Consider the following 12,144-nt stretch of genomic DNA (forward strand, 5'->3'; position numbering starts at 1 on the left):
CCAACCAACTCTATGCTTACATGTGTGCTAAGTGTGTTACAATCATGCTCCCAACCACAAGGCTGCAAGCATAGGAAAGCCTATTGCTGATTGTCACTTGATGCGAGGATTTAGTTTGACTCTGATGCCCCACTGTCTGCCCACCTGTAAAGAGTGATTAACTGAAGTGCTTGAAGGTGATTGGACTGAGCAGACCTGTAAAGTTTTAAGCTCATACTTGTTCCTTTACCTCATTCACTTCATTCATGATGACAGTCGGTCTTTAGGAATTTGTTATTGAGTTCACGGTCCATGCTTATGATTGTCGATTTATGTGGATGTGCATAGAAAAAGGATTTTTGGTATATCTCATGACTCGGTTAGACTTTTCCTTTGCACTGTTTCTGGAATGCTTGTAATCACCTTTATAAGTGGGAGAGCTCCAGTTTGAAGAAAGCTTGAATGAAGTTAGAATAGCAGAGTAATTTGACTATTTTTCTGCTTAATGCTGGTTTTTCACCTCGTGGTGCTGAACAGAGAGCGGCACGTGCTGTCAGGTTAAAAGTTCATCTAACCAGTGTAAGCTTGGTTATTTTATACCCTATGCAGATATTGGAGGCACACAAATATTGCTGACATTTGATGCCTGTTAGGTGAATAAACAGATACAATGACAGTGCATTGTCTGCTCTCTTCAGCATTTGGAGGAGTTAATAAGTACTGGGCTGTTTCCCATGTATTTACAAGAAAGCTGTTCTGATCAGCCAAATAGTTCTTTTACACTGCTACAAATATCTAGACAATGTGAGACGTTGTAGGAGTGAAGAAATAACATGCTGATAGGACACTTTGGCATTTAAATATCTAGTAAGGTGATATATTGCCTTCCCACTTTCTGTTTTTAGCACGTTAAAAGTGACTGTTTGTCACAACAATCCTTTTCATTGAGCTACTGGCATTGGATATTTCTGTAAGTCATTTTAAAATTTCATCAGGAGTTTGAATTTTCTTTTGATCTGCGTCAACCCTGAATGTGTCCCATACATTGATGTTACAGTCACAGATCAGTCTAGTCCCCACAGAGAATTAATGCCACAAGCAGTCGTGGGTACTTGCAGTATTATTTCAGCAAGCTGATGCTGGTGAGTCCACAAGGGGGTGCTGCCAGTTCAGAGTTGAGCAAGTGAAGTTTCACTGAGCTGGAACGAATGATTATGCTGATGAGGGATTCATCAAGGTTCAGAATATGGAAGTAGAATTTCTTTCTGAAAAACAATTAGCGCAATGATAAGGATTCAAACCCTGTCAGTTCCACTGCTGACAACAAGTCCTGTTTATATTAATGCTAGAATCCTGCATTGAGGTTTCAATCCTGTTAAAGATTGCAGTATTCATGTCCCATTTTCTACCAGCTTGTTCCTTGTCGATTCTCATGGCCTATAAGATTGGTTAGTGTTCAGCTGGTACCCTTCGGTTGTACTAATACTAGCGCACTCGTTTGTCCTGTTTTCTCCTCCCCTCTCCAGATTGTGCTGGGTCACAATTCCTTGTTTGCTAGCATTGTTGCTGTAAATATCCCAGACGTCCGATCTTTGAGCGAGTTTTTGAGTGGCTATGGGATCCATCAAGTGTCTCTGCCGAAGTGTCTCTGTTCTGTTGCCCTCTAATGTTTACAGCTAGAATTCTCAATGAGACTCATTGGATTGCAATTGTGGTGGAGTCCTGAAAAGCATTTATTTTTGTCGATCGTTCAAAGTACTGTGCTGAATCAACGTCCTGATAAAATTTATCATATTTCAGTTAGCTACCTGGCATAGCATCTGCTATTTTGAAGTGAAAATTAGCCAGGCACTGATCCCCCTCACATTTCATGTTTTCTGTAGCATAAGTGAAACAACCTCATCTGAATCTGTAGCTGAAATCATTCCAGTTTTAACGGCTAGGATCAGTCAATTGTGCTTTGTTTGCAGTCTTTGGATCAACCTGTGACATCTTCAAAAGAAATGACTGTGTTTTCTGCTCTCCGTGAAGAGAGCACCCAGCTATGACAGGGACATTTGCACCAATATCTGTCTCTGCATGATTTGCTCTCTTCCAGCTGTCATTAACACAGTCATAGTCATAGAAATGTCAAGCATGGAAACAGAATCTTCGGTCCATGCCGACCAGATATCCCAACCCAATCTAGTCCCACTTGTCAGCACCCACCCTATATCCCTCCAAACCCTTCCTATTCACATACCGATCCAGATGCCTTTTAAATGTTGCAATTGTACTAGCCTTCACCACTTCCTCTGACAGCCCATTCCACATGCACCACCCTGCATGAGAAAACACCCCTTAGGTCTGTTTTATGTCTTTCCCCTCTCATCCTAAACCTATGCCCTCTAATTCTGGACTCCCTCACCCCAGGGAAAAGACCTTGTCTACTTATCCTATCCATGCTTTTATAAATCTCTATAAGGTCACCCCTCAGCCTCCGACACTGCAGGGAAAACAGCCCCAGCCTATTCAGCCTCTCCCAATAGCTCAAATCCTCCAACCCTGGCAGCATCCTTGTAAATCTTTTCTGAACCCTTTCAAGTTTCGCAACATCCTTCCTTTCGGAGGGAGACCAGATTTGCATGCAGTATTCCAACAGTGGACTAATCAATGTCCTGTAAAGCCATAACATGACCTCCCACCTCCTGTACCCAATACTCTGACCAATAAAAGAAAGCATACCAAACGCCGCCTTCACTATCCTATCTACTTGCGACTCCACTTTCAAGGAACTATGAACCTGCACTCCAAGGTCTCTTTGTTCAGCAACACTCCCTAGGACCTTACCCTTAAGTGTAATAAGTCCTGCTAAGATTTGCTTTTCCAAAATGCAGCACCTTGCATTTATCTAAATTAAACTCCTTCTGCCATTTCTCAGCACATGGGATCTTGATCAGATGGGCCAACTGTAATCTGAGGTAACCTCTTTTGCTGTCCACTCCACCTCCAATTTTGGTGTCATTTGCAACCTTACTAACTGTACCTCTTATGCTCACATCCAAATCGCCTTATAGATCGCATCCTCCACTCTGCCCTCATCAATTTTCTTTGTTACCTCTTCAAAAAACTCAATTAAGTTTGTGTGACATGATTTCCCACACATGAAGCCATGTTGATTATCCCTAATCAGTCCTTGCCTTTCCAAATACATGTACATCCTGTCCCTCATGATTCCTTCCCAACAACTTCCCCTCCACCGACGTCCGGCTCACTGGTCTATAGTTCCCTGGCTTGTCCTTAACACCCTTCTTAAACAGTGGCGCCACATTAGCCAACCTTCAGTCTTCTGGCATCTCGCCTGTGACTAATAATGATTCAAGTATCTCTACTATTACAGAGATATTTGTATCATTATTAGTCACAGGCGAGGTGCCTATGCCCAGCAATCACTTCCCTAGCTTCCCATAGAGTTCTTGGGTATACCTGACCAGTTTCTGGGGATTTATCCACTTTGATGCATTTCATGACATCCAGCAGTTCCTCCTCTGTAAATGGACACTTTTTTTTTCCCAAGATATCACCATCCATTTCCCTACATTTTATGTCTTCCATGTCCTGGAAACACTGATGCAAAATACTCCATAGATGTGTTTTGTACTGTTGTTTTTCTAAAGTCAATGTGACAATTTGCACTTACTGGGAAGATTATCTGATATTCAGTTTTGCTGCTTTCAGCCTTTTGAGTCTTCTAATTTATTTTAAGGAGCACATTACAGTCTTGATCTTTTGTCTGTTGAACTGTTCATCATAAACTCAATTTTTATATCTATAACTCAATTCCGCACCCCTCCACTTCAATGTGATCTGAGCTAACTCCTTACTAAAGTTCATGTCAACGCATCACCTGCCAGCTGACGTGCTTTTCATGATCTCTCTGAATCACAAGGAAATTGAGATGGTATGTGATGAAGATTTTTGAATTTTGGGGAAGAAAAAACTGAACAAATAACTATTTCTTTCAAACAGACAGGCAATTCTTAAACTGCTTTCATTATCTCTCAATGAACTAATTTGGAGAAGCCTTTTTTTCAATGTATCAATTTCTTGCTTTGTTTCCTGATGGTCCTGGTTGTAGTTTATCCAGGAATGCCAAGTCCTGGGTGGTGTAATGGCTCAATAGTTATCACTGCTGCCTCACAATACAAGGGATCTGGGTTTTGGGTCCTTTTTCGGGCATTGTCAAACTGGTTGTTAATTGTTGGAGAACATTGTAATCTCATAACTGAGTCTTAATTTTGCCAATGTTTACACAAAGACATTGCGGTAAAAGAGATTTACAACCATTTGAGAGCTCTGTCTGTTTGCTCTGCTCCTATATACTCCTCTAGCCCTCTCACCAACATCGGTGCTTAGCCACAGCAGAGCCCATTCTCCGCTCATCCAGCATCACTGCTATTTCTTTAATCCTGTTCAGAGATGTCATGGCACACATCTGGTGCAGTTAGGGCTTGAATGCAGGCATTCTGGCCAGCAAGTAGATAACACTTTCTCTACACCAGGAGAACCCTCCCACCATCGCTGGTCCCTACAGCTAAGGTTAGTGCTGAGCTGCTGATCTTAGTCGAGAGTATCTATTGCAGTTGAAACCTGTAGCTGTGCCAATGTGAGTGGCTAGTATCACATTGTACACCAGTTGTCACTTGCTGATCACCTGAAATATTCGCGCTTTTTGAACTCTTGGTCCTTTTAGCCTCTAAGTTAAATTGTTTCTCTTTTCATGTTCTCCATACCTTCATGTGTGTTTCCCTACCCTTGACTGTATCATTGACAAGTTGAAAGTGAGGACTGCAGATGCTGGAAATTGGAGTTGCAAGTGTGATGCTGGAAAAGCACAGCAAGTCAGACAGCATCCGAGGAGGAGAGGAGAGTCGATGTTTTGGGCAAAAACAGTTTGTGAGGATTGTACCCGTTGAGAATCCTATCTTCACACATCCAGCCCCCATATTTTACAATGTGGTGTTTAATTTCCCTTCTCCTTCAACTCTCCTGTGAAACTCATCTCTTCAACCAGGATTTTACTGTCTGGCTTATTCCCCAACTTTTTTCAAACTCTGTGATGGTCCTTGGTGGTGTGGCAATGTAAACTATATATTTTTATAGATCTGTTATTGTCATTTTTGGAACACAATGATCCTGACTGAGAAGCCTGTAAAGAAACTTGAAACAGCAGTGTTGTCTTGTGGAATAGAGAACACTGGTGACCAGTTGTTAGACCGGTGACTGATATTGGTGTTGGGATCATTTTTTGTTACATATTAAGTTGGATTGAGGAATGCAGATCATAATTTTAATGTTTGCTTAAAAGGAAACAGCATTGAGGAACAAGGCAACAGGTTTCCCAAGGATCTTGTCAGACAAACTAAATGGCCACATACTTGGCACTTGAAATATAACGGGCCTGGGACTGTGTGCAAGTTGAGAAGGTCATTTGAAAGTTGCACATGGTGCTTGATTTTACTTTTGGAATTAGAGGAAAAAGGTGGAGGTGGCTAGGGACGTGTGTCTGTGGTCTGTGAAGGACAGACCGAAGCCTGGTATCCTGCTGAGCACTAAATGTATGAACCCATTTTTCGCTCAGTCGATGCTATGTTGTTGCAGAATTTTCCAATTTGATTCCGGATTTGCAGTTTTATATTCTGCATATATACTAATCAAAACCTGTTCACCCTGCTGGATCCCTTCACAAAGAAATAAGGATACAAGGTGAAATTGCAGCTTGTTATTCTTGGGGAATGAATGATTGTTCTGCGATATTGCTTCTGTTAATCAGTTTCCACGTGAAATAGCTTGTTTTGTTACAAATCAGAATTCCTTATTTGTATTCAGTCTGCCTCGTTGCTCTGAATGAATGTTTTAACTTTAATTGAAGGAGCAACATCGTGTTGGAAAAACTTAGATTTGGATTTGTGAGAAGTGCTGTCCCTGATTGAGGGAGCATGTGACTTATGGTATAGTTTACGATATACACCGAGGAGGTAAGGTAGCAATACTGTAATGGTGCCTCCTCAAAGTCCATACACTTCATTTAAAACCAAACCAACTGTCATCTCCTTTTTACTTCCAGATTGTTCAAGTTTGCAAAAGTCTTTTCAGGGTCGGTGAGTTCAAAACGAGGGAACAGGTTAAGGTGAGAGGGGAAAGATTTAAAAGGGACCTGAGGGGCAACATTTTCACAGGGTGGTGCCTGTATGGAATGAGCTGCCAGAGGTGGTGGTGGAGGTGGGGTACAATTACAACACTTAAAATACAGCTTGGGTGCATGAATAGGAAGGGTTTAGAGAGATTTGAGCCAAATGCTGGCAAATGGAATCAGTTTCAGATATCCAGTTGGTGAGACAAGTTGGTTTGTTTCTGTGCCTTAGAATTCTGACACTAAATGTTTTGCTCATTCCAGCCTTGAGCTCTTCACAATGGTTGTCAGTGTACTTCATAATATTGAGCAAAATATGGAGAAACATTTAACAAATATTTGGTCCCCCATACTTTAAGTGAAGTGATCTGAACTGCTCTTCACAGCTGGTGACCTGTGGTGAGTTTAATTTAATACAAATTCAATAAGAACACTTTGTTAATCATTGCACTTCCTGCACATCTCAAAAACATGGGGATGTTTTGGGGATGGGGCCAGGCAAGCAGGAGAAGAACAGACTGCAGTTCTTTGTTTTCTCATTTTAAAAATGCATCACCAGACACAGCAATGTAATGCACTATTGGATTTTTGTTTTGTTTGGAGCTAGTGCTCCAAACTAGTGTATTGGCAGAATACACTAGTGCTGTGCAGGTCATCTGCTTACTGATACCGAACAGAGACTGCGATTTAACGGGGGTATGCTACTATGGCTTTATATGTGAACTCATTAACTGTGTCAGACTTTTAATATACAAGATGGTTGAACTTTTCCTCTTCCTGCTGGATTTTCATGTGAGCTTCTTAACCAACTTGTATTCCTCCACATTTCCCCAAGACCAAATGAGAGCCATGTGTTGAGAACAATCGCAATTCTAATGCAGGCCTATGTGCCCTTTCAATGTCTCTAGCTGATTTACTAATACGCTGCTCAAAGGAGCTATTGACAGTACTGTCTCACTATAATGATGCAATGTAAATGTACTGGCTGTGTCTGAATCACATTGATGAACATAACTTGTAGAGTTGAATTCAGATTCAATTACACCAAAAGCATCGAAATAGATGGCATTGCCAAGTAATCCCTCTTTGAAGCACAGCTCTTTCTCGAATCTTTGGTTATCAAAGAAATGATTCTTTGATGGAAAGACTAACTAACTTCCCACCCGTTCCTTAGACTGAGAAATTGACAAATTTGATTTTTGCAGCCCCAGCAAAGCACTTCTTTTACACAAATTGATGTGTGCAGAACCTCGAAGCTGCACTGCTTAGAGAGGACATTATGCAGTAAATCCTCAAGTGGTTTTGTCCAATGGTGCTGGAAAGATGTTTTGTCTGCCATTGAACTAACTGGCATTCAATTGACTGTTTGCACCTGGCAGCATGCTGTTTGTTCTCTACCAGCCTGTGTTCACAAATCTCAAGTATTTCTACCTTAGTTATTTTTACAGCAGAATAACATATTAAATGATCTGACTGAGCCTGCATTTGCTCTCACTGGGAACCAGGTAACTAAATAGCCAAACACTATTAGGCAAGGATTATGTAGGCAACTGGAATTTGTACTTTGTACTGATTTCAAAAAAATGGATGAGCCACACTCTCATCCCCAAGATAGGCAAGACCTACCTGCCTGAGAATTACAATGTTGATTCACTTTTCACAATATCTCCATGCCAATTGTGGCCAAACCAGTCGTCATCCCCTTTTCTTTCTGTCTAAAATGACTTCCTTTACTTCAATGAAAGAAAAGAAGCTGTGGATGCTGGAGATCTGAAAATAAAGTAGAAATTGCTGGCAAAACTCAGCAGTACTGCCAGCATCTATTGGAAGAAAGAGTTAATATTTCAAGTCCACTTTGGAAGAAGAGTTACTGAACTTGAAACATTAACTCTGCTTTCTTCACACAGATGGAACAGGACCTGAGTTTTGCCAGCAATTTGCCTTGTTTCATGAATTCTACTTCTGATGAGTGCAAAACAAATTACTTGAGCTTACAGTTAGTAATGTTTAATCACTTTCCATCAGCTGTCACTGAGAAGTACTCCCGATCAGGAACCCAAGCAAAGTTCCTCACTCTGTCCTTGAAAAGAATGCTGAGACCAATTATAGAGCCTTGCAGGCCAGGCAGTGAAAGCTGCATCCTGATGCTTGTCAAGCTAACTGATACCTTCCTTATCCACTGGGTCTCTTTGGTATCATCACAGGAGCTGCTTGCTTTGGGAATGTTTTGTAAAGAACTATGCCTTTCTTTCCTCAAGTGGGAAATTCCATATTTCCCACCATAGTCTTCAACCAGGATAAGTCAATTTGGGGGATATGCTCATGATGCTTGAAACATTTAGCTTACAAGAAAAAAAGTGAGTTGATTGATTTTTGTGATTGGATGCTTTGCACTTTGCACCAAAGCACTGGATGCTTTGGACTGAGCTGTGTTAGGTTTCCGTCCGATGCTTACATATACAACAATTAAAAGTGTCCTTGATAGTGTGTGAGCAGTATTCAATTACTGGCCCCTCAAGCAGTTGAGCACAAAGTTAGTGAATGCAACAAAAATGGCATAAATCAAATTTAAAGACAAACTAGTCTTATATTTGGCAAGCACATTGAAAGATTGAGTTTGTTAGACAGGATAGATAGAGTGAATCCTTGGAGTATAAAGGCAGTAGGGGTAAAATCGAGGGAAATCAGGAGGACAAAAAGGGGACATGAGATAGTTTTGGCAAATAGACTTAAGGAGAATCCAAAGGGATTTTACAAATACATTAAGGACAAAAGAATAACGAAGGAGAGAATAGGGTCCCTCAAAGATCAGCAAGGCAGCCTCTGTGTGGAGCTGCAGAAAATGGGGGAGATACTAAACGAGTATTTTGCATCAATACTTACTGTGGAAAGGGATATGGAAGATATGGAAAGTAACGAAATAGATGATGACACTTTACAAAATGCCCATATTACAGAGGAGGAAGTGCTGGATGTCTTGAAACACATAAAGATGGATAAATCCCAAGGACCTGATCAGGTGTACCCTAGAATTCTGTGGGAAGCTAGAGAAGTGATTCCTGGACCTCTTGCTGAGATATTTGTAACATCGATAGTCACAGGTGAGGTGCCGGAAGACTGGAGGTTGGCTAACGTGGTGCCACTGTTTAAGAAGGGTAGTAAGGACAAGCCAGAGGACTATGGACCGGTGAGCCTGACGTCAGTTGTGGGCAAATTGTTGGAGGGAATCCTGAGGGATAGGATGTACATGTGTGTGGAAAGGCAAGGACTGATTAGGGATAGTCAACATGGCTTTGTGCATGGGAAATCATGTCTCACAAACTTGATTGAGTTTTTTGAGGACGTAACAAAAGATTGATGAGGACAGAGCAGTAGATGTGATCTATATGGACTTTAGTAAGGCGTTCGACAAGGTTCCCCATTGAAGACTGGTTAGCCTGGTTAGATTTCATGGAATAAAGGGAGAACTTGCCATTTGGCTACAGAACTGGCTCAAAGGTGGAAGACAGTGGTGGTGGAGGGCTGTTTTTTAGACTGGAGGCCTGTGACCAGTGGAGTGCCATAAGGATCAGTGCTGGATCCTCTCCTTCTTTTCATTTACATAAATGATTTGGATGCGAGCATAAGGTAGTAAGTTTGCAGATGACACCAAAATTGGAGGTGTACTGGACAGCGAAGAAGGTTACCTCAGATTACAACGGGATCTTGATCATATGGGCCGAGAAGTGACAGATGCCACTTAATTCAGATAAATGCGAGGTGCTGCATTTTGGGAAAGCAAATCTTCGCAGGACTTATACATTTAATGGTAAGGTCCTAGGGAGTGTTGCTGAACAAAGAGACCTTGGAGTGCAGGTTCATAGCTCCTTGAAAGTGGAATCGCAGATAGATAGGATAGTGAAGAAGGCGTTTGGTATGCTTTCTTTTATTGGTCAGAGTGTTGAGTTGAGTGACAGGACATTGGTTAGGCCACTGTTGGAATATTGCATGCAATTTTGGTCTCCATCCCATCAGAAAGATGTTGTGAAACTTGAAAGGGTTCAGAAAAGATTTACAAGGATGTCGCCAGGGTTGGAGGGTTTGAGATATGGGGAGAGGCTGAATAGACTGGGGCTGTTTTCCCTGGAGCGTCGGAGGCTGAGGGGTGACCTTCTGGAAGTTTACGAAATTATGAGGGGCATGGATAGGATAAGTAGACAGTCTTTTCCCTGGGGTGATGGAGTCCAGAACTAGAGGGCCTAGGTTTAAGGTGAGAGGGGAAAGATATTAAAGAGACCGAAGGGGCAACTTTTTCATGCAGAGGGTGGTACATGTATGGAATGAGCTGCCAGAGGAAGTGATGCAGGCTGGTATAATTGCAACATTTAAGAGGCATTTGGATTGGTATATGAATAGGAAGGGTTTGGAGGGATATGGGCCGGGTGCTTACAGGTGGGACTAGATTGGGTTGGGATATCTGGTCGGCATGAACAAGTTGGACTGAAGGGTCTGTTTCCATGTTGTACATCTCTTTGACTCTATTCTCTCTTGGATGTTGGCATTGCTGCCGGGGGAGCATTTATTGCCCATCCACAGTTGCCCTTGAGAAATTGGTGGTGACCTGCCACTTTTGAACTACTGCAGTCTATGTAGGGAGACCCACAATGCTGTTCGGGAGGGCGTTCCAGCATTTTGACTGTGAAGGATATCGAGATTTCCAAGTCAGAATGGTGAGTGACTTCAAAGGGGACTTGCAAGTAGTGATATTCCTATTTATCTTTTGCCCTTGCCCTTCTGAATGGAAGTGGTCGTGGGTTTGGAAGATGCTTTCTAAGGAGCCTTGGTGAATTTCTGCAGTGCATCTTCTCGAGAGTACACACTGCTGCTGCTGAGCATTGGTAGTGAATGAAGTGAATGCTTCAAAATGGGGTACCAATCAAGTGAGCTGCTTTGTTGTGGATGATAAGCTTGAGTTGTTGGAGTGGCACTCAGGAAAGTGGGGAGTCTTCCATCGCACACCTGACTTGTGTTTTTTCGATGGTAGAAAGGCCTGGGGAGTCAAGAGGTGAGTTACTTACTGCAGTATTCTCAGCCACTGCATTAATATGGAAAGTTCAGTTGAGTTCCTGGTAACCCCCAAGATGATGTTAGTTGGGGAGGAGTTCAATGATGATGATGCCATTGAATGTTGAGGCTTCGGTGGTTACATGCTGGTTGGTTGGTCATTGCCTGGCATTTGTGTGCTGTTAATGTTAGTTGTCACTTGTCAACCTGGGTATTGTCCTGATCTTGTGCCATTTGATCGTGGATGGTTTTAGTATCTGAGGTGTCATGAATGGTGCAAAACATTGTGCAGTCATCAGCAAACCTCACCATTTCTGACCTTATGATGGAGGGAAAGGAATTGACGAAACAGGCGAAGATGGTTGGTCCATGGACACTACCCTGAGGAAATCCTGCAGCCATGTCCTGGAACTCAGGTAACTCACTTCAAACAACCATAGTCATCTTCCTGTATGCCAGGTGTGATTCCAACTAGTCCCTGATTCCTGTTTACTCCACTTTAGTTTGAGCTTGATGCCTCATTGTACCATGTGGGGCCTTGATGTCAAGGACTGTCACTCTCTTCCCACCCCCCCTGGAATTCAGCTGCTTTGTCCATGTTAGAATCAAGGCTATAATGAGGTCAGCAGCTGAGTGACCTTGGCGGAACCCAAATTGGCAACACTGAGCAGGTTATTGCTAAGCAGGTGCTGCCTGATGGCATTGTTGATGACACCTTCCATCACTTTGATGATTGTGAGTAGACTATTCAGGCAATAATTGGCCAGGTTGGATTTGTCCTGGTTTGTGGGTGCAGACATAGCTGAACAATTTTCCACTGTCTGTTAAGATGTCAGTGCGGTAACATTACCTGAAGAGCTTGGCTAGGGATGCATCATGTTCTGGAGCATGTGTTCAGTACTATAGTCATTGCTGTATTCAGTGCTTTGAATCCTTCATGTGGCATTCGT

The 12,144-nt window shown here is 42.3% G+C and overlaps 1 protein-coding gene across 8 annotated transcripts in view; it reads left to right on the forward strand.

The window, feature by feature from the left end:
- Positions 1 to 12,144, forward strand: part of cnot4b (CCR4-NOT transcription complex, subunit 4b) — a 180,753-nt gene that overhangs the window by 116,206 nt on the left and 52,403 nt on the right. The window lies entirely within an intron of this gene.

The sequence above is a fragment of the Chiloscyllium plagiosum genome, unplaced genomic scaffold (assembly GCF_037043375.1).
Source record: "Chiloscyllium plagiosum isolate Xiang-an unplaced genomic scaffold, Cpla_swu_hap1 HiC_scaffold_19, whole genome shotgun sequence".
Lineage (NCBI taxonomy): Eukaryota > Metazoa > Chordata > Chondrichthyes > Orectolobiformes > Hemiscylliidae > Chiloscyllium > Chiloscyllium plagiosum.